This window comes from Protopterus annectens, chromosome 9.part0, assembly GCF_019279795.1.
Source record: "Protopterus annectens isolate FY-2018-M chromosome 9.part0, PAN1.0, whole genome shotgun sequence".
In the NCBI taxonomy this organism is placed as follows: Eukaryota; Metazoa; Chordata; order Ceratodontiformes; family Protopteridae; genus Protopterus; species Protopterus annectens.
This window is the reverse complement of record NC_056743.1, coordinates 849,482,731-849,501,951: the sequence shown is the minus strand read 5'-3', so window position 1 is coordinate 849,501,951 and position 19,221 is coordinate 849,482,731. Positions and strand designations below refer to the sequence as shown.

At 38.8% G+C, this 19,221-nt stretch overlaps 1 protein-coding gene across 3 annotated transcripts in view; it reads left to right on the top strand.

The window, feature by feature from the left end:
* The window catches only part of RGL2 (ral guanine nucleotide dissociation stimulator like 2), a 791,449-nt gene that overhangs the window by 135,075 nt on the left and 637,153 nt on the right, over positions 1–19,221 (top strand). Inside the window, exon 2 of one of the 3 annotated variants that reach the window (XM_044083537.1) lies at positions 12,521–12,898. The exons of the other annotated variants lie outside the window; for them this stretch is intronic. The gene's annotated coding sequence lies outside the window, so the exon portion shown is untranslated. The remainder of the gene's footprint in view (positions 1–12,520; positions 12,899–19,221) is intronic. 3 annotated transcript variants of the gene reach the window in all.

Here is a 19,221-nt window from a genome sequence, read left to right as displayed (position 1 = left end):
TGCTGCCATCAATTCTGATGTGTTTGTATGTAATAAAGTATATAAACAAACACCCGAGCCTCTTTGTCTTAACAAGCTGTACAAGACGAGCGACACTCTGGACCATCTAGGAGGGGAGGAAAAGTAGCACCATTTAGCTGGAAGCAAAGATTCCAGGAAAATTTCAGAGGGAATGGTATTAGACAGGAAGAACTAAACATCAGGCAGTTTTAGAACTAGGCTATCATTCCACAGTTGACATGACAGTTTCAAGTTTATACTCTGCACTGTAAGTAGTTTAAGTGGAAAAAGTATGAAAAAATATTGTCAGAAGCAGGTGGTTAAGTAAACTTATGGAGAAACTGGCCTTCTTTTTTCCTTTCAGATAAGTGTATTTACATGATCAAGGCTTTAATCAGCAGTGCCTGGGAATGCTAAAGGTAAAGTCATTTCTTGGTTTACTTTGGGCACCAAGGTGTAATGCGCCCACAAGCTACAAATGACAGACCCAGGTATGAGGTGCATTCATACCTGTCAAACCCTGCAAAGTGATAAAGACACTTTTTTCCCTTAATGGTATGGAGACTGTGAAACCAAATAACCTTTGCATAGTTTATCAGCATATCAGTGGCTAAGAACAACCCAGTCCCCCTGGACCATCATATTTATCTAGCACAAAGACTGTCACTTCTTTGTTTTCACATCAGCTTTTACAGCAACTGTATAACCAGGGAAACACATTTTTAGTGCCACTGTGAAAAAACCCAAAAATTAGGGACAGATCTCAAACGCATGTCATTATTTTGTGACTTCAGTCCTCAGTGATTTGCCAGAAAACCACAAATTTTATGAGAACAGACAAAACATGTATGAGGCAAAAATCTGGACAGATGAATGGTATGATGATGTACATTTAAGTTTCAAACTTTAGACCCTTCAGAAAATGCATGCTAATACAAAATCTGGTACTCTAGCAACCTTCCAAGTTTGTATGAGCAATATTTAAAATTTGCCCCTGATTTGGGCCTTTGTGCCCTCATTCTTTTTGGCTTTCTCCAGATTTTTTTAAACATAGAGGTTGAGAGGTATGCCACTGTGCCATAGTATTCTCCATAATAACACAAACTAAGATACCATCAAATCCCACGGTGTTCAGAGACTTATCCAAGGCTAACTTTCTACCATTAGCTTCCAATCTTAGCAGATTTAAAAGCATCTTGGCCCATTAGAAATCCATTTCTAAAATGGCCACTTGTACCATCAACTTCTATTCCTACCTAAACTCTTGCATTTCAACTTCTGTCCTGTTTCTTCACGAATATAATACCAAGTTTAGAACCAAACCTTGGTGGAATCCCCATCATCAACAAACTCTGCAATAGAGAAAAAAAGCTCCTAGCCTTAAGAAATAAATTGAAATCCCCTCTCTGTAACAGCTACCTCAAGAGGGTAAATAAAGAAGTAAGGCAAAAGACCAAGATATGTAATGTCAAATGTTAATTAAATATTGGTACTACAGCCACAGAAAACTTTAAATTTTTTTTAAGTATGTCAAAATCCTCAGAAGTAATATCCAGTATTGCAATGAGATGATATCAAATTGAACTGTCCACTGTGACCCAAAAGATACTGCAGATGTATCAGCTGACACATTTAGCTCAGATGTCTGAGCTTTGTCTCTTTCGTGGACCCCCCCCCCCCAACAACATCCAGTCAGTCAGCACCTTAACCTGTGGTTACCTCAGAACAAGTACTAGAAGCCTTGTGTAAAACCAAAAACACTAGCTGTGGAGGTCCAAACAACATATGTGTTGTTTCCTCCTTAGTATGAAACCCTACCTAATGAACTCCCCTGTAAACCTGCTTAAACTCATACTGTCCAATGGTTGTATACTTGAAGCCTAAAAAGCAGTTATTATTGTGATCCCCCCTCCACAAGGGTAATCAACCACTGACCCTGTGAACTACAGACCAATTAGTTTTACCAGCCTCACTAGTGCACTTGAAGTGCATATCATCATGGAACTCATGAGTAGAGATACTGGCAGCTTACAGTTCCTATAACCAATAAGTTTGGCTTTGTGAAGTCTAGATCCTGCCAGATTAACCCAGTATTTTGGAAGAGTCACAAAGGCATTAGACAAAGGCAAATCAGTAGACAACAACTATCTACACCTATTCAAACTTAACTGTAGCCCACATTCTGGCATTATTGATAAATTGCCCTATCTAAATACATGCTTGCAATAACTTACATAAGCCACTAGACAAACTGGCTAACAGGCAGGACTCACTCAAGTCAGGTTTGGCAGCACACTTTCTCAGAAAGACTTTTTAAAAGTTCTGTCTCCTAAGTCTCTATTCTGGGATCATTACTCTTTAACATATAGTTTACTAATGTCAACACCAACATCAAGGGTCTCTGGCTGACCAAGTCTGCTGACAACTGCAAACTCAGGACTGACATCAGTACTACAGATGACACTGATATTCTCCACGAAAGCCTTAAGTATGTTTGTCTTTTCAGCTTTTCCTGGTTGGGGGTCGCCACAGCAGAACACCGGTCCGCTAATGATTGGCAGTTGATTTTTATGGTGCCAAGTTGCCAGCCCAATGCCCAACATTCAGCGAAGGCACGCCCATTCACGCATGTCTTTCGGTGGCCACTCGACCACGGGGAGGACATGCAGACTCCACACAGAAGGCACTCCGGCCGAGAATCGAACAGGAGAACCTCTTGCTGTGAGGCAACAATGCTACTGCTGTACCACCGCGGCTTCACAAAAGCCTTAAGTATACAAATTCATAACGTCAGCATTAAAGCTCTATGCAAAACAAATGTAGTACTAAACTCTTTGGAAAATAAGAGTTCCCCTGTCTTTACAATGTAAATGACATCCCTCTTAAAACTGATAATATAGCTGGTGGCCTGAGCACATTTGTGGACAACAAACTCTCTTTCAGCCACTATGTATCAACTGTCATTAGGAAATCCTTCTACCTATCCTAACTTAGTTACTATTAAAGAGATATCATCTAGGTCCAACGGATGTATTGAATTGCTCTGTTACCCACTTTTCAGGCCTGTATTAAAATATAATGTATCCTTTGGCATGTATCTGTCCATGTATATAGTCCATCTGGAAAGACCACATTTCCTCTCCAAAGAAATCCTAAGTATGAACTCTTTGAGCTATGGACACCACCTATTACTCTTCTTTGTTTGTATAGACTCCTACATGGCAATCTCTGCTTGGCCTACAAGGTGTAAATAACCCTTTTCTGCTTGACTTTCTGCATGCTTGTAAAACTGAAAATACCAGAAATACCCACTCTGGGAATCTAATGCTACACTGTTATGTAAACAGGGCTTGTTGGTGTGATAGAGGACTGTCCCAAAGGATAAGCTACTTTTGGAATAAGCTTTCTCCCCATTATAAACAGAGTATCTCTCACATTGTTTAACTTACCAAGTCAATGAGAAGGTGTAAAATCACCCTGGTCTGTCCTCATAGTCCCTCATGGACAGGAAAAGTAGGTAAATTACAGTGGCTAGGCTGCTAGTTTTTTTTCTAGCATATTCCTATGGACCAGTAATTAAAAAAAATATGGAAAATTATTTTTTTCATACTCTGCCATTTACAGTAAGAATGTCATGGTATGGAAGAATTGAATGCTGACCATCTCAACTTATGTGCTTGTCATAAATTACTGTAACATTGTGTTGTGGTACATTACTGTAACATTGTGTTGTGGTACATTACTGTAACATTGTGCTGTCGTACATTACTGTAACATTGTGCTGTCATACATTACTGTAACATTGTGTTGTACATTACTGTAACATTGTGCTGTTGTACATTACTGTAACATTGTGTTGTGGTACATTACTGTAACATTGTGCTGTCGTACATTACTGTAACATTGTGTTGTTGTACATTCCTGTAACATTGTGCTGTCATACATTACTGTAACATTGTGTTGTCATACTTTACTGTAACATTGTGCTGTCGTACATTACTGTAACATTGTGTTGTGGTACATTACTGTAACATTGTGCTGTCATACATTACTTTAACACTGTGTTGTCGTACATTACTGTAACTTTGTGCTGTCGTACATTACTGTAACATTGTGCTGTCGTACAGTACTGTAGCATTGTGCTGTAAAGTTTTTTGCAACAGTACATCAAGAAATTTGAAGACAATAAATTTTTCATCTGCTTTTGTTGCTCATTAATACAAAACTGAATATATATATATATATATATATATATATATATATATATATATATATATATATATTGTATATATAATACACAACTTATTTTATACAGATTTGCATGATGAGGAACCTTTATTCTGAAATGTACCCTTTTATCTTTTTTCTTTTAAAGTTATTCACTTTTGATAAATATGGAAACATGCCTTTTTCAAAGTATATACATTTAAATAGCATCTGTCATAAAAATCATACATTTTTGTAGATTTTTTTGTGCTGAATACTGAATAACATGCTGCTTAGAGAATTAATGTATATGATTCCGCTTTTAAGTTTGATTTTGAATACGGTGCTTTGCTGCAGCAAATGTGAATATAATGACTCTTAGAACAGTGATAAATTGATTATGATACTTGTAGTGTGGCTATAAACAAAATATCTGGTACTAAAGACCAGGCACATGTTTTTATTGTATCCTGATATCCAGGTTTAAAGTTAGAATACAAACACACACATGCACCCACCCACACACACACACACACACACACACACACACACACACACACACACACACACACACACACACACCTTCATTCTGCTTCATGTCACCTGTAAACTGTTAGCACTGAGATTGCATATTGCAGGACAGCAGCTCTGTAGCCACACTAAAATTCCAGGCTGGACTGTGCTGCCTTCAGTACAATTCAATAGGGGGTCTGTTACATGACAACAAGACAGGATTTAACATCGGTCACAGAGTATGAAGCCTAAAAGGGATGCAGATATGGACTAGTAAAAAGCAATGCATTTTTTTCCCTTTGTGATTTGCACCTCCATGCTTTACTATCATCAACACCCCCCTGGAGAACTACATGGTAGGCCCTTCCTTCCTAGTGTTTTGTAATTTGTGACACAGTATGTAAAAGAACCTTTCTTTAACTGCCTAAACCCTCAGCTTAGTGCTGCTAAAGCGAGTGGACTTCCCATAATGCAAACCCCACTGACATTCACACTTCTGCATATGCCACAGTGACTGCTAGAGCATTATGCTGCTTCTGGGCATTTTCTTCAACTGACACTGGAGCTCAATGACACTTGCCTCTTCTGGGTGCTGCAAAGGACCAAGCTGCCATTCCCTCCTACCCCATATGGATGCACTGGCACAGGTCTGTCACTCCCGTCATCCTTCCATGGACTAATCTAAGGCCAAATCCACTAATTAAACTTAGGGGTCATCTTAGTAACAGTCAAAGCTTTGTCTCACTGTGCCACAGAGCTGGCCAGTACACAGAGCTGGCCAGTATGCAGAAGTAAGTAGTGAGACAAACAGTTCAAAAACCTCCTGACTTCTGTTTCTTACTCTTGGTTGTCAGCCAGGCCCCAGTAATCCAGTGTACTTCTCTCTGTTTGGAGATGTCTGATGTATCAGCCTAACACACATCCGTGTGTGTGTGTGTGTGTGTGTGTGTGTGTGTGTGTGTGTGTGTGTGTGTGTGTGTGTGTGTGTGTGTGTGTGTGTGTGTTTGTGTGTGCACGCGTTGCTGCCTCCTTCCCATCCCCCATATATGTCTTTATAAATTCCAGGTGTACTGTAGATATGCAAGAAATGTAGTGTGGAATATTGTACACTCCGGTCAGTCAGTGAGCCCCTCAGTACCAATGACATGATTAATGAGCAGGGTATATAGTCTGCTAGACTGTGCAACCTTATTGTACCACAGCCCCTTCCACTTTCTGGCTGGATAGCCTGCAGTTCTGGGCAACCTCACAGATATATGTCCTGTCCACTGTACTGTTTATATAAAGGGTTTAAAGTCTGTTAAGCTATAAATCCTTTGCAGTTATCTACTCTTCCCATGTATAGCTGAGAGTGCCACCCTGATGCTCCCCACATCCAGGCTGTGACGATCCTCCCCACCAGACAGTCTGTACACTTTATTGGTCAGCGTGCTGTTAATGTACATTCTCTGCTCATCAGTGTGCTATTAATATACACACACTGCTGGTCAGCGTGGTGTTAATATAAGTGGGATACTAGGCACCTTCATCTGTGCTGCACTGAGCATGAACAAAGGGACACTCAGACAGTACTGTTTGTGAAGTATATCTCGGTCAGTACTGTAGCCAAAGTGTCCTGTCCCTGGCACTTAATACTCACTATGAAGGGTGTTTGTGAAAGTGAACAGTCATTTTTTCTACACACAGACTCTTTATCCCTGATAAATTTCAGTATCTCCTAATGGTCCTTACCAGGAATATTTTACGCACTAAACAGAGCTTGTTTAATTTTAGTTTGCTTAACTTCCATTGTAAAATACCAAAAATCCAAGAATGCTACACATCTGTAAGTTTAAGCCTTAGAAAGACCAGAAAGCAAAGCTGACCTAGTAGCACAGGTTTCCCCACTGTTGATTGAGACACCCAAGTTTGTAGCACAAAAGATCAACTTCCTCATATTGCACAAGCTCAGGTACTTAGAATTTCATAAAACAAGTAATGTGGCACATATGCAATACAAGCAAATATTTCCCTAAAATGATTCTTGTAGGTAGCAAGTCCCCTGCACTCCAGCATGTGGAGGCAAGCTCCCTACAACCCCCCAACTTAATTATTCTCACTCTAAAGTTGCTGCTTCTTGAAGAAAGTATAGTCAGTGAAAGGCAGTATAAACCCTGTCTTGCCGTTTCAATGGGAGGCTGTAGGATTGGGTCAACAATATAACAGAAACTATCAGGAAGCAGCAACTTGTTTGTTTCTCAGGGTAATAATGTATAAGCACTGAAAGGGTCAAGCTGTTAATTTCAAGCTTCTGTGTTATGTGCACAGGGCACATGGGCAACTACCTGAAAGCCAGTGGTACATTAGACAATCTTGGACCTGGGCACAGTGACAGTCAGGAGTGTCACATGACTTGCTTGTGAAGCCAGCCTAGGAATCCAAAGTGACAGCTCTGTATCCCTGGTTAGTGGATACAGCCTGCTGTCAGTTGGCAAACTTTGTCCTAGCAAAAATCAAATATTAAAACAGCAATGCAGGTCATGGGTGAAGGACAACAGATATCAGGTCTCATAAAACAGAGCATAACAGTAGCTACATAATGTTGTGTTATCGCTGTGTCTCTGCCAGGAGGAAAAAAATAACATCAGGAGGGCACTGACAGAAGGGGGGGTTATGCACCTGGTGGCAGGCTACTACTAAACTGGGCCCAATATTTGCCTGGGAGGGCCAACATTTTCAAGGTCAGAGGGGCTGAGAGCTGTGAATTTAAACAGATTGGAAAATATTCAAATCCAAAAAAAAAAAATGTGAAGCAGCCGTAATCCTTCAGATCCTCATGGTGCTTGACAATGTAGTGCACTTAACGTCAAGGGGTGTAAAACTATATGGCAGTTTATAGTCCACTGTAAATGTTGTACAGTCAGACCTTTACCTCCCAAAGTGCAGTGCATTCCAAAACAAGGAAGTAAAACTCAAAACATTGCATCATATCAATATATTTGGTGGCCAAATTGAAACAGATTACTGTGACTATTGAAAAGATTCACACTTACAGCCAATATGATTGTCCTGCTCCTAAAATAATGGCATTGTATAACAACAGCACACCATGGTAAGGTCATGGTTATACCCAGACCTGGAAGTGAAGGTCTAGTTTGGTAATTCTTGGTGTGCCCTTGTCACGAAACAAACCCTGCCCAGTGGTTAAAATATGAATTAATCACTAACTTCTATCATGGATTACCTAATTATGCAATGTGAAAGTTTTACCTTCCACTTTTCATGCAGGAGGTAAAACCTTATATCCCACACCAATGAGTTCAGTAGCTGCACTAAAACACAGATCAGTGCAGCCACTAAAAAACTGACATGGCTGCCGTTTTTAATAATCACTAAACAACAACACATAATATAACTTATGGAAAAAAAAACATAACTTTATTTTATACATCCTTCCCTTATTTGTCTAATGTACCGGGCCTGCACATTGAGAACTTGCCAGACTGTTCCTTGTACCTTATAGTTCACGGTGGCCCCAAGTACAAATGCACAAAATACCCCGATTTAGTTACCATTTTCACTGGCATTTGTTTATGTACAGTAACAACATCTAGAAGCTATCCTACTGACTTACATCAGTGCAGAAAGACAGACAGAAATCAAGTTTACTTTATGAAATGGAATTATATACACAAGGTAAAATATTTATTTTTAAATAATGCTACTGTATAATTCTAACACAGTGTGCTAGAATCATAGGTAATTGTTATTTTGACACCAGGGGGCTCCACATTGGTCACTTAAACTACAGCTTCATAACCTAACAATTCTACCTAATTCTATAAAATAAGAATTACCCATTCCCTGTCATGGTATATTTTTTAATCATGTCAGTAACCAGAGGGTGTGTTGTACTTTAAGCACAAATATACAATCTGGAGCAACCTCTGGATCTACAAGTGCTTGCTACAGGCAACATGCTTCTAAAAATACCTATAGTTAGGTATGACGTTTTACCAGGCGGATTAGGCCATTCTAATTACATTGTCATTAACCATTGCTTTATATTTTTAAGTTGTTTTCTGTTTCCCAAGGATAACACATTTGCAGTGTTGTTTTCACATGCTTCACCAGTGAAGTGAGAATAGCATAGCTGAAAATGACTACTCATGTCACAGAGAGATACAGTGACTCTGGATAAATTTGAACTGGGGTTGGCTGGTTCCGAGTCAATCACTCTAACCACCGAACCATACACCCTGCTTTGAAGTTCTGCTTAGAAAACATTTGTTGAATAATGCCTTTTATAAACATAAACAACAACAAAAAAAGCTGCACACATTGTGCAGGGAATGTGGCTGAATCCCAGTACCCTACCATCCGCCCCAGTATCCTATCATCAGCCCCAGTGCCCTACCATCAGCCCCAGTGCCCTACCATCAGGCTGACACTGCTCATTACAGTCTGGCATAAGCTAAATTTAAATGTGTGTTCCAGCATTTCAAACCCTGGATAACCTATGTACCCATAAACTTTGGTTTCTGATAGAATACATTTATTTATCCTACTGTCCATAAGCCTTCATGTTTTGATGTAAAAATAAAACAAAATAAAATACAAACTGGTCTTCAGTCTGTCAGTTCCGGACTAGTTTACTATGAGGGCAACATTCAGAGCTCAGTGTGTCCCTCAGGCTGGCTTAGCACATTACTGCCTGAGTGACACAGAATGACATCTAACAATCAGTGCTCAGTGTGTCCCTCAGGTTGGCTTAGCACATTACTGCCTGGGTGACACAGAATGACATCTAACAATCAAAGCTCAATGTGTCCCTCAGGTTGGCTTAGCACATTACTGCCTGAGTGACACAGAATGACATCTAACAATCAGTGCTCAGTGTGTCCCTCAGGTTGGTTTAGCACATTACTGCCTGGGTGACACAGAATGACATCTAACAATCAGTGCTCAGTGTGTCCCTCAGGTTGGCTTAGCACATTACTGCCTGGGTGACACAGAATGACATCTAACAATCAAAGCTCAATGTGTCCCTCAGGTTGGCTTAGCACATTACTGCCTGGGTGACACAGAATGGTGCCTGAGCTCCAATATTCCCCTCTCTAACCAAGTGTTGTTTAGTTTGTAAGGGGGGCTGGACAAGCTGCGCTGTCTGAGGGATTTTGCTCCTCCCCGTCCAGTTCAGTATCATGTTCCAGTGATACCACCCTTGGTAAATATTAGTTCCCTCTTCCCTTGTACCTACTGCCATAGCACTGTAAAATAACAGTTGGTTATACCTGGGTCGCTTGTAACATTCTAATCTTCTTCACTGTAACATAGCCACAAATTATAGGAAACAGATATGTGGCCCTAGAAGTACTGTATGAATATGATTGTTAAGCTATACGTTTACAGGCACAATGTGATACAAAGCACAATGGTTACACCAGAACCTGGCGTTTGTAGGTACAGCTTATTCACTGTCTTGTCATCATGACCGTGCTTGTGCTCTGCACTACTGTTGTCATGGTGGCCAGCTGTGTAGGAGTCCATTACAGATACTGTCCTGTCATGCCTACTACCATCTCTTGCAGGGGTATTTGGCATGATAACGCCTCATACTAGTGGCAGGAATTACTTACTACTACTGATGGGGGCAAACACACGTACTGATCTGTGAGCTGCTCATTATGATTCCATTATTTGAGCAAGGACTGGGTAATGTGTGGAAGGTAGCTTAAAAATAAAATAAATCATGAAAATGGGCCATCTTTCTTGCTCAGATTCTTTAGATTGGACCAAAATAGTAAATGATGGTAGTAACACGTATATTCCTTGCAAAGTACACTTTATGCATACCAAATGGCTTTACACATTTTCTCCCATACAGACTAGTAGTCCAGGCAGAACAGAATTTGGATATGTACAATACTGTAATACATAGTTTGTATGCGGGCATGTTTTACAGACTAGTTTAGTAGATACTGCTAGTACAAGACACACACACACACACACACACACACACACACACACACACACACACACACACACAAAACACAAACACAAGTATATGTGCACCTACAAAGCCATGTCTGACCCAGAGCTGCTAGATATGCTACACCTAAAGACATCTCAATCCCTCCGTGCCACACGCTCCAGGGACCTTACCCTCATAACCACAATAAACAGAACATGCTGGAGGGCCAGGTTCCTAACCCAGAGACTTCCCATACTCTGGAACAAACTCCCCATTCACGTCAAGCAGAGCACTTCACTGGCCCTCTTTAAGAGAAATTTTGACTAGTGGGTGGGCAATAGGAAGTTCACCCCGGGGATCACTTCAGTGGCGTTGCTTGACAGGGGCACTGGGAACTAACTTTGGGCAGCACAATGCCAGGGAATCTTCTTGGGCTAGGCTTATACAGGCTCCAGGGCCGTTAGCCTAATACACACCTGTGAACCTATGTATCCTTACAATGGAGTAGTAGATAACTAAAAGCATGTATTGTGTACAGAGTGTAGATGTTGTTATTACTCACTGCTCTGTGCATCGCCAGAAATTTATCAGCAGTCTCTCCATGTCATCACCTATTCCTCAGCATCCTAACTCTCTAACCAGTCTCCACAGGACAGTCTTGTTTGCCTCATTTTGGAAAAACAAATGTTCATACACTGTACACACAAAAAATATGCACTCAGACTTCACAAAACAACTACACCAACATAATGAAAACTTCAAGAAATGCAACTGATGAAAAATGTAATAAAAAATCAAAATAGCATAATAAAACATAAAACTAAATTACTAGAGCAATCAGACAATTGAAAAATTGCATCATTGGCAAAATATCTTAAAGTCTAAAAATCTACATTACATAAGATTAAATTAGCTAAAAAAAATTAAACTACAAAACTAACATATGTGAACACGACCAGCACTGCTTTAGTTAAATGCTATAAAAAGTAACCTAACAATATAAAAAAGATTAAAATTTACCTCATCACTGCAACAGAAAACCATCCATGAGATAGCCTATTAATAAAATTTATAATCCACATGAAGCTCTGTTCAAGAGACAGCACATTCATTTATAACATCCCACTGACATGGGTGGGAAACACTTATTCAAACTGCAAAATAACAGAGGAGAAATGAGCAACTGGAACATGTGGAGGAGGCCTTCTTGGATGGTTAATGAAATATTTTGTACTGTAGGATCAGGGAACACATTTTGTGATGGGTAACTTCACCCCTTGACATAAAAGTTGTTCATGTATCATACTGTATAAAGACATTTCACACACACACACACACACACACACACACACACACACACACACACACACACACACACACACACACACACACACACACACACACACACACACACACACACACACACACACACACACACACTATTTATAGCTAGTGTAACAGGAGGAGATTTAACTTTCTTAGCTGCTAAAAATCCCTGCCTACTTTACCTTATAGTCGATAAGGCACTGCATTAAAAACTTGTAATTCAGGAATGTTCTGACCATAATAGAATTTCTGTTCATTAAACTTTTTGTTATGCACTGCTTGTCAAAGTGATGTATCAGCCATGAAAGAGAAGGTGCTACAGGCTACATGTATCTCAGGCACAGTTCCACTGTTACCCTGTCTTCTGAAAGGTCACTCATTCACTTCTGACAAACATTTTGCTTTAGGGAAAATACAACGTATTCTCAGGGGTTAAGGCGTATCACACTACTTTGATGAGAAATATGTTTGTTATTTAAGTTTTATTTTTATCGCCACTCTTTCTGTTCTGTTTAATGATAGATGATCTTTACAACAGACAAGGAGAGCCAGACTTCTCCACCATCAGTGATGCCTGGATGCTACTCCCTTCCGGAATCTTGCAGAAGTCTGCCAGCAAAATTGGTCTTTGTAGGAGGACATAGTCTCAGGAAGTTTCCTCAATGTCCGTACTGTATGTTTTGTCTGCACAGCTGAAGCACTTGCAATAAGTGAGAGATGAAAGCTGTAGAACTCCCAGAATATGGCAAGTGATTACAGTTACTGAACCTCTGACCTGGGGTTTACTGACATGCAAGCTGTTCTCTCTAATTACAGAGTACAGATCCAAAACTTAAATCCTGCAAAACTGGAAAACAGGGAACACATTGCCAGGAAGAGTACTTATGGATGTCTGTTCGAGTAAGTACTTAACCTTTATCTGTACTGATTCACTGGGTACGTACCTTATAAGTTGTAAAATTCATTGTAGTGTTTGCAATTATGGGAGTAACTAAGTGAGGAAAAACTGGGAAGGGGTGCTGTTGGGTGGTAAATATGTACTTAGAGAACTAACAAGTCCAGAGGTCTCCTTTGACACAAGGTAAACCAGACTTCAAAGCTAAGTCATAAGGGAAAGCTACCTGTTCAAGTGATGATGTTGCAGGGAAACCAGCTCCCACAATGGAGTAGTGAGAGGAAGATGGGGAAACAGAAGGAGAGACAGACAGACATATGGATACAGCGTTTCCTCTGCCTAACTTCCCCATAACATCACCAGTGCTGAGTCAGCTACTGACAGATACTTTGCTATCCCAATCTCATATTAGAAGGATGTGAAAGGAGGTTATTGAAGGAGTGCTGATTGTCCTGTCTCCAGTGTGTGCAGTAGGAGCAGCCCCCATTGTCAGATTTTGAAACATGTACCTTATTTAGCTGTACTCTTTCAACAGACATGAGCAAGTAAAAATACTGAGAGATTACTATAGGAGATAACAGCTCCTGCATTTTTATTTTATTTCATTTTAATTTGTTTACTGGGTTAGAACACTGATGAAACAATGAACAATTACAATTACAGGTTCAGCCTGGTATATATCGGAATGTAACAAAATAATGCACAGCATACAAATAACAGTGGTTTTACATTTATAAGTAAGCATAGAAAATCTGATAAATAATATATCTGATGCATGGTTTGAACTCAGCAGGGAGACTGTGAAGCAGATAAATAGCCATCTTTCCAAAGTATAAGATAATCTTATGTTGAGCCCTATAAGTAAAACTGTGTCACCTCAAAGGATACCTGCATTTCATCCACACACACATAGATGATCGCTTTTGTTTTATTTTGCAGAGTATAAAGTAGGATTTTCTGATGGGAGTTAGAGATTATGGATTCTTTCTGGTGGACCATTAAGTAGCTTGAAATTCTACACTGGCACTAAGCTGTCCCATTTCAGGGAGTGCTTGTTCCATCTGTTGATAAGTTTATACTGCTGCAGCTTACCAACATGAATGTGAGATGGAGTTGATTTTTCCTTCTGGAACCTAAAGCACAGTCTTTACTCATCAGGATGGATCACTGACTTTATGAAATTCCCAAGTAGAAACCTATAGTACCTGCCCAGTGTAAGTTGTGCAGTACAACTTTTAAGACAGCTAAGACCAAAAGCATTGCAGGTAGTGCTGGATGTATTCCAAATGGTGCCAGCCTCGGCACAGGCAAAGGAGAATATTAATGGAATTCACGTGGTTTGAGGGGGGGGAATAAGGTAAGTTTGTACAAAAGTTACTTCAAGCCATTGGCATTTACATCTAGTGTAGTAATTGGCTGTTTCTTGCCAAAAGTTGACCAGAACCACCAATATTTGTGTTTATTTGTTCAATAGAAATCAGATGTTTTGTGCACTAACACCTGTTGCTGCTTTTAGTGCATCCTTTTGTTCCAGTTCAGATGTAAATCTAGGAATGTTACAGAAAGTATACCAGTCCAAGTATGTAATGCACATCAGAGGATAAGGGAAAGGAGAAGCAGGCCTTTTATGATCTGATAAAGTCAGTTGTGACAAAAGTTTATTTTTGTGCTTGACTTGCTTTAATATTTTACTTCAAATATTCAGACTACTTGGTGTTTTGTTCTTTCATACAGTAGTTAGACTGTTGGACTGATAGCGCTGAGAAGAATGCAGGTCATCATTACCAGGTTCGGGTTCCATTTTATGGATAACATACTGAGGTTATCATTACTAGGTTCAGGATCCATTTTACGGATAACATACTGAGGTCATCATTACCAGGTTCAGGTTCCATTTTAGGGATAACATACTGAGGTCATCATTACCAGGTTCAGGTTCCATTTTATGGATAATATACTGAGGTCATCATTACTAGGTTCAGGATCCATTTTATGGATAACATACTGAGGTAATCATTACTAGGTTCAGGATCCATTTTAGGGATAACATACTGAGGAGACAATAGGACTTGCCTTTTAATTCCTGGAGGCACTGACATCACTCCCTGTGCCGCAAACAGTTATAGTTTAAAACATTGGTTTATTTTGCTGCTGGTAATCAGAAAGACATACATTTTAAAATATAGTCTCACAGTTAGTTTGGGGAAAGAACTAGCATCAGTGACAGCTGTTAAAATGTTTTTTATTGTACTCTTCTCCTACTATTTTTCCTTTTTTCTACTTCATTTTTTTATTGTTGGTTGATGAAACTGGTCTGTGTTAAAAGCTTCCCCAACAATAGCTGGCTGCTGTAACCTGACATGGCTGGTATAGTGGTACAGTGAGTAGCATTGTCACCACACAACAACACATTTTCTGGTTTGATTCTTGGCCTACAATGCCTCTACTGTGAAGTCTGCATGCCTTCCATGTGTTTACATAGGTTTTCTCGGGTTACCCTGTTTTCTTCTCACCTCCCAAAGACATGTGGTAGGCAGACTGAAGAATCTAAATTTTCCCTAGGGGTTACTGTGTGATATGGAAGAAAAGCTTGACAATCTATTTCTGTTCCTAACTGCCTAGTAAACTGTGCAGCTGGTGGTAGGTGTTCAGAGGGTCACTGTAGGAGTTAGCTGTAACTCATAAGCATGGATGGATGGAACCTGATGCAGTCCTTGCTATTCACTAAACATGCTATGGTTTTAATAGCCATAGAAGCTGTTGGCTAGTGGCTGTTTACTTTAATTGTTTTCTTAATTAAGTAACAGTGTCTACTTCCTATGATCCCTGATGTTGTACTTCACATTTATGGTATGAATGACTATCTTAAAATGACACAGTGCAGCCTCGTGCATTTTTTTATTTCTTGGTACTTATTTTACATTTGAACATTGCCATCTGCTGTCTTTCAGCTAAATTAAAATGCAGTTGTTCAGATGATGTTGATTTTGGCTAAATATTACCATCAAAGCAGTCTTTGTAATAACACAGTGCATTTTGTACCCTCTTTCATTGCATTTCATTAGTTTCTAGCAAACCTGTTTCTTAGAGGATGTTACAAGTCTTTTAGAAAATAGGTTTTAATAAAGGAGACATTTCACTGATCAATGAAGTTTCTGAATGGGTGTAGCAAGTGACAAAGCCTGAATAAAAGCAAATAAGTACACTTGTCTTTATTGCTAAATTCATGGACCATCAACACATACATTTTAAAATGCCACCACAAGTTTTTGTTAAGCAAGAGATACAAGTAAATGAAATCCTGCAGTGTCATTTACAGCACTGTCTCTATGTCCCTGTTTCCCAGCCAACCACCACAGACTACATAGCAGGATCAAAACAGCATATGAGCAGGAATAATTAACCAATAAAACAAAATATTTTTAAAAAGTTTACACCGTGGCATGCTTAGCTAAGCAGAATATAGCACTGATCTAGATGAACCATTTTCATGTTCTGCTTCTGCCTCAGAGTACAAAAAAAAAAAGGAAATGTGTCTGTATTAATCTAAAATACATAAGTAAATAGAGATATTGTTGTCATGTTAAACTGATTACATTTTTTCAACAGTAAATTATCCATAGCATCCCATATACGCTGGACAGAAAAGCTCTTAAGAGGTGTGGAATTATTTGGAGGACAGTATTATCACCCACGAAACTATACAGAGACATTTAACTATGTGACATAGAGTTTGGTGTTTACAATATTTACAAATTCTGTGCTGTGAAAAATCAGTGATAAGAGAAAAAAGTGTGGGTTAAAGGTTAAACAGAGGGTTATGAAACTGAGAGATGGATCAGAGTTGGTAAGGGAAGGTAGAGGTATGACTATCTGAGAGATAAGAGCTGACAGGGAGGAAAGAAGAGAGGGTGTAAGAAGAGAAGTTGAAACTATCAGAAGTATATTAGGGAAAAGATGTGAAAGGGGTTCATGTTGGGAGGAAGAAAAATGAACAGGTGCTCTAGGAAAGCTCACTTTGCAGTAGGCATATTTGAATAAGAATTTTTCTAAGGCTGGTCCTGTATTTAGTAAAATAAATTATTCAAGGTTTTAATTACTTCTAAATAGTGCTGGACATTAAGTTGTTGATCCAAACCAATTCCTAAGCATGTAAAGTGTGTGATGGTTTCTAGTGGCATTTACTTGTTTCAATGTATATTCTAATAACGAGGAACAAGGCAAGCTTTGTTGGGCTCCACAAAGTATTGCTTTACGTTTTGGTATTTCTGAAAATGTTTTGATTAATTAACCAACTAGTTAATTGTTGGAGGTCTTCCTCAAGCTCTTTTTTGATTATTTAATGTGACAGGTTACACCAGTGGATCACAGTATTATTGCATATATAATGACAACATATGTGATAATATCTGAACTATAAGGTTACTATCTGATAAGATGTTTTAAAACCAGACAGGGTTTGACTATTTACTCCAGTCTGTGTGATGGAGTTGAGGAGCAGATGGTAATCCACCAAGTCAAATGCTTTAGTCAGGTTAATGAAATAGAGCCTTTTAAGCTGCCTTGGTCCTTGTCATCTGTGAGGGTATATAATGCAGTCATGTGTTTTTTTCCCTGGCTGACAGAGAGCACACTGTTGTTGTGTGAACGAATACGATTTTTTTCTTAATTTGGGATTGATGATTGTTAGTTTCCGTTAATCAGGCACGATACTTTTGACAATGGCATTTGTTGTAAAGCTGTTAACAAGGTTGAAGAAGATGTTCTTTATAGAGGGACATAAACAAATGATACAGACCATCAGAACCCGTGGAAGAATCAAAGAGGATTTGCTTAATTCGTTTTTCAATAGTTTTATTTTAAATACGTTGAAGTAAAGTGTATGTAAAAAAGGTGATGGTTCAGTTATTTGAGTATGTGCTGCAGTAGAAGAAGGGAGGAGTTGGGAAAATGCTTTTTAGAGGTCTGCTGTGGAAAGATTTCCTTGCATAAAAATGAATATGCTGCCTACTGGTGGGATTTTATAGGAGTCCATCCTGTAACCAAATTCATTAAGTTCCAGAATTGTTGTTGGTTGTTTATTAAGGTTTTCTGAGAAGACTAGATAGCTTTGTGTCTTCTAATATTTTCTGACTTACTTCCTAAGAAGTATTAATTTCCATTTACCTTTTGAAGAAAGAAACATTTTCTAGTGCTATTGCATAGCATCCATGTGTTTGAACAGTGCTTCTAATTATTTAACTGTCTAGAGGGTTTGCATTTTTAATGAGTCAAATGAATTTAGGGAAGTGATGTTTTTGTAAATGTTAGTAGCAAGTTGGCAAATGTGCTGGTTAGTAGTGAGGGTTAGTAATACTAGATATAAGACAGCAATTGTGGGGGCCTAGGTTGTTGTTCAATCTATGACATTTATTTGAATTTTTTGGATTAAATGTGATTAATCTGCAAGTTTTTTTTTTTTTTTTTTTTTTTTTTTTTGAGGAGATGTGAAAGTGATGATGCAGGGATAACTTACAGAAGACGCCAGAATGGTAACGGAAGGACTGTTATTGGGATGGCTAGTGATTATGAGGTCAAGCAGGAGGATTGCCTGGGACTGGGTGGTTATTGTACAAGCTTGGCCTTGGTTTGTTAGACAGTTGAGAACACTGTTTTGAGTGAGCTAAGGGGATTAACATTAAAGTCCTTTAGGATTATAATATTTTCAGACTATTTCATTTGCAACAGAATTTGGCCAAATAGAAGTCTGAATATTTTGCATATGCTAGCTGGGGAAAACGCAGGCTAGGGCAAGAAAAATAGGCAAAACAGAATGACCCCTCAGGGAAATGATATATGAGCACTACTGCAACATTTTAAAGATGAATAAAAGAACACATCAGCCAAGCACACTGAAGTTTGTCCATGTTAAAAAAAAAAACTCTTATTTGCTATAATGGAAAGAAATCCTGTGAATCCATGAGGGGGTGAGTAGGAGACAAAACTAGAATGTGAAAAATTAATATGGCAGCTTATGCTTAATGCAAAGTTCAACACTGTGGTCTTCTATAATATGATCTTGGGACTGTGCATTTCAAGACTATGACAGTATAAATACAGGTATGTGTGCTTGTGTGTATGTGTGTGTGTGTGTGTGTGTATATATATATATATATATATATATATATATATATATATATATATATGTATATATATTTACACACACACACACACCTATATATATATATATATTTATGGTTTCACTTCATGAACACGGATTGCTGAAATATTGAATTTTAGAAATTCGTATCCATGAAGTCAAAACTTCAAAATAACGAAAGTGCATAGG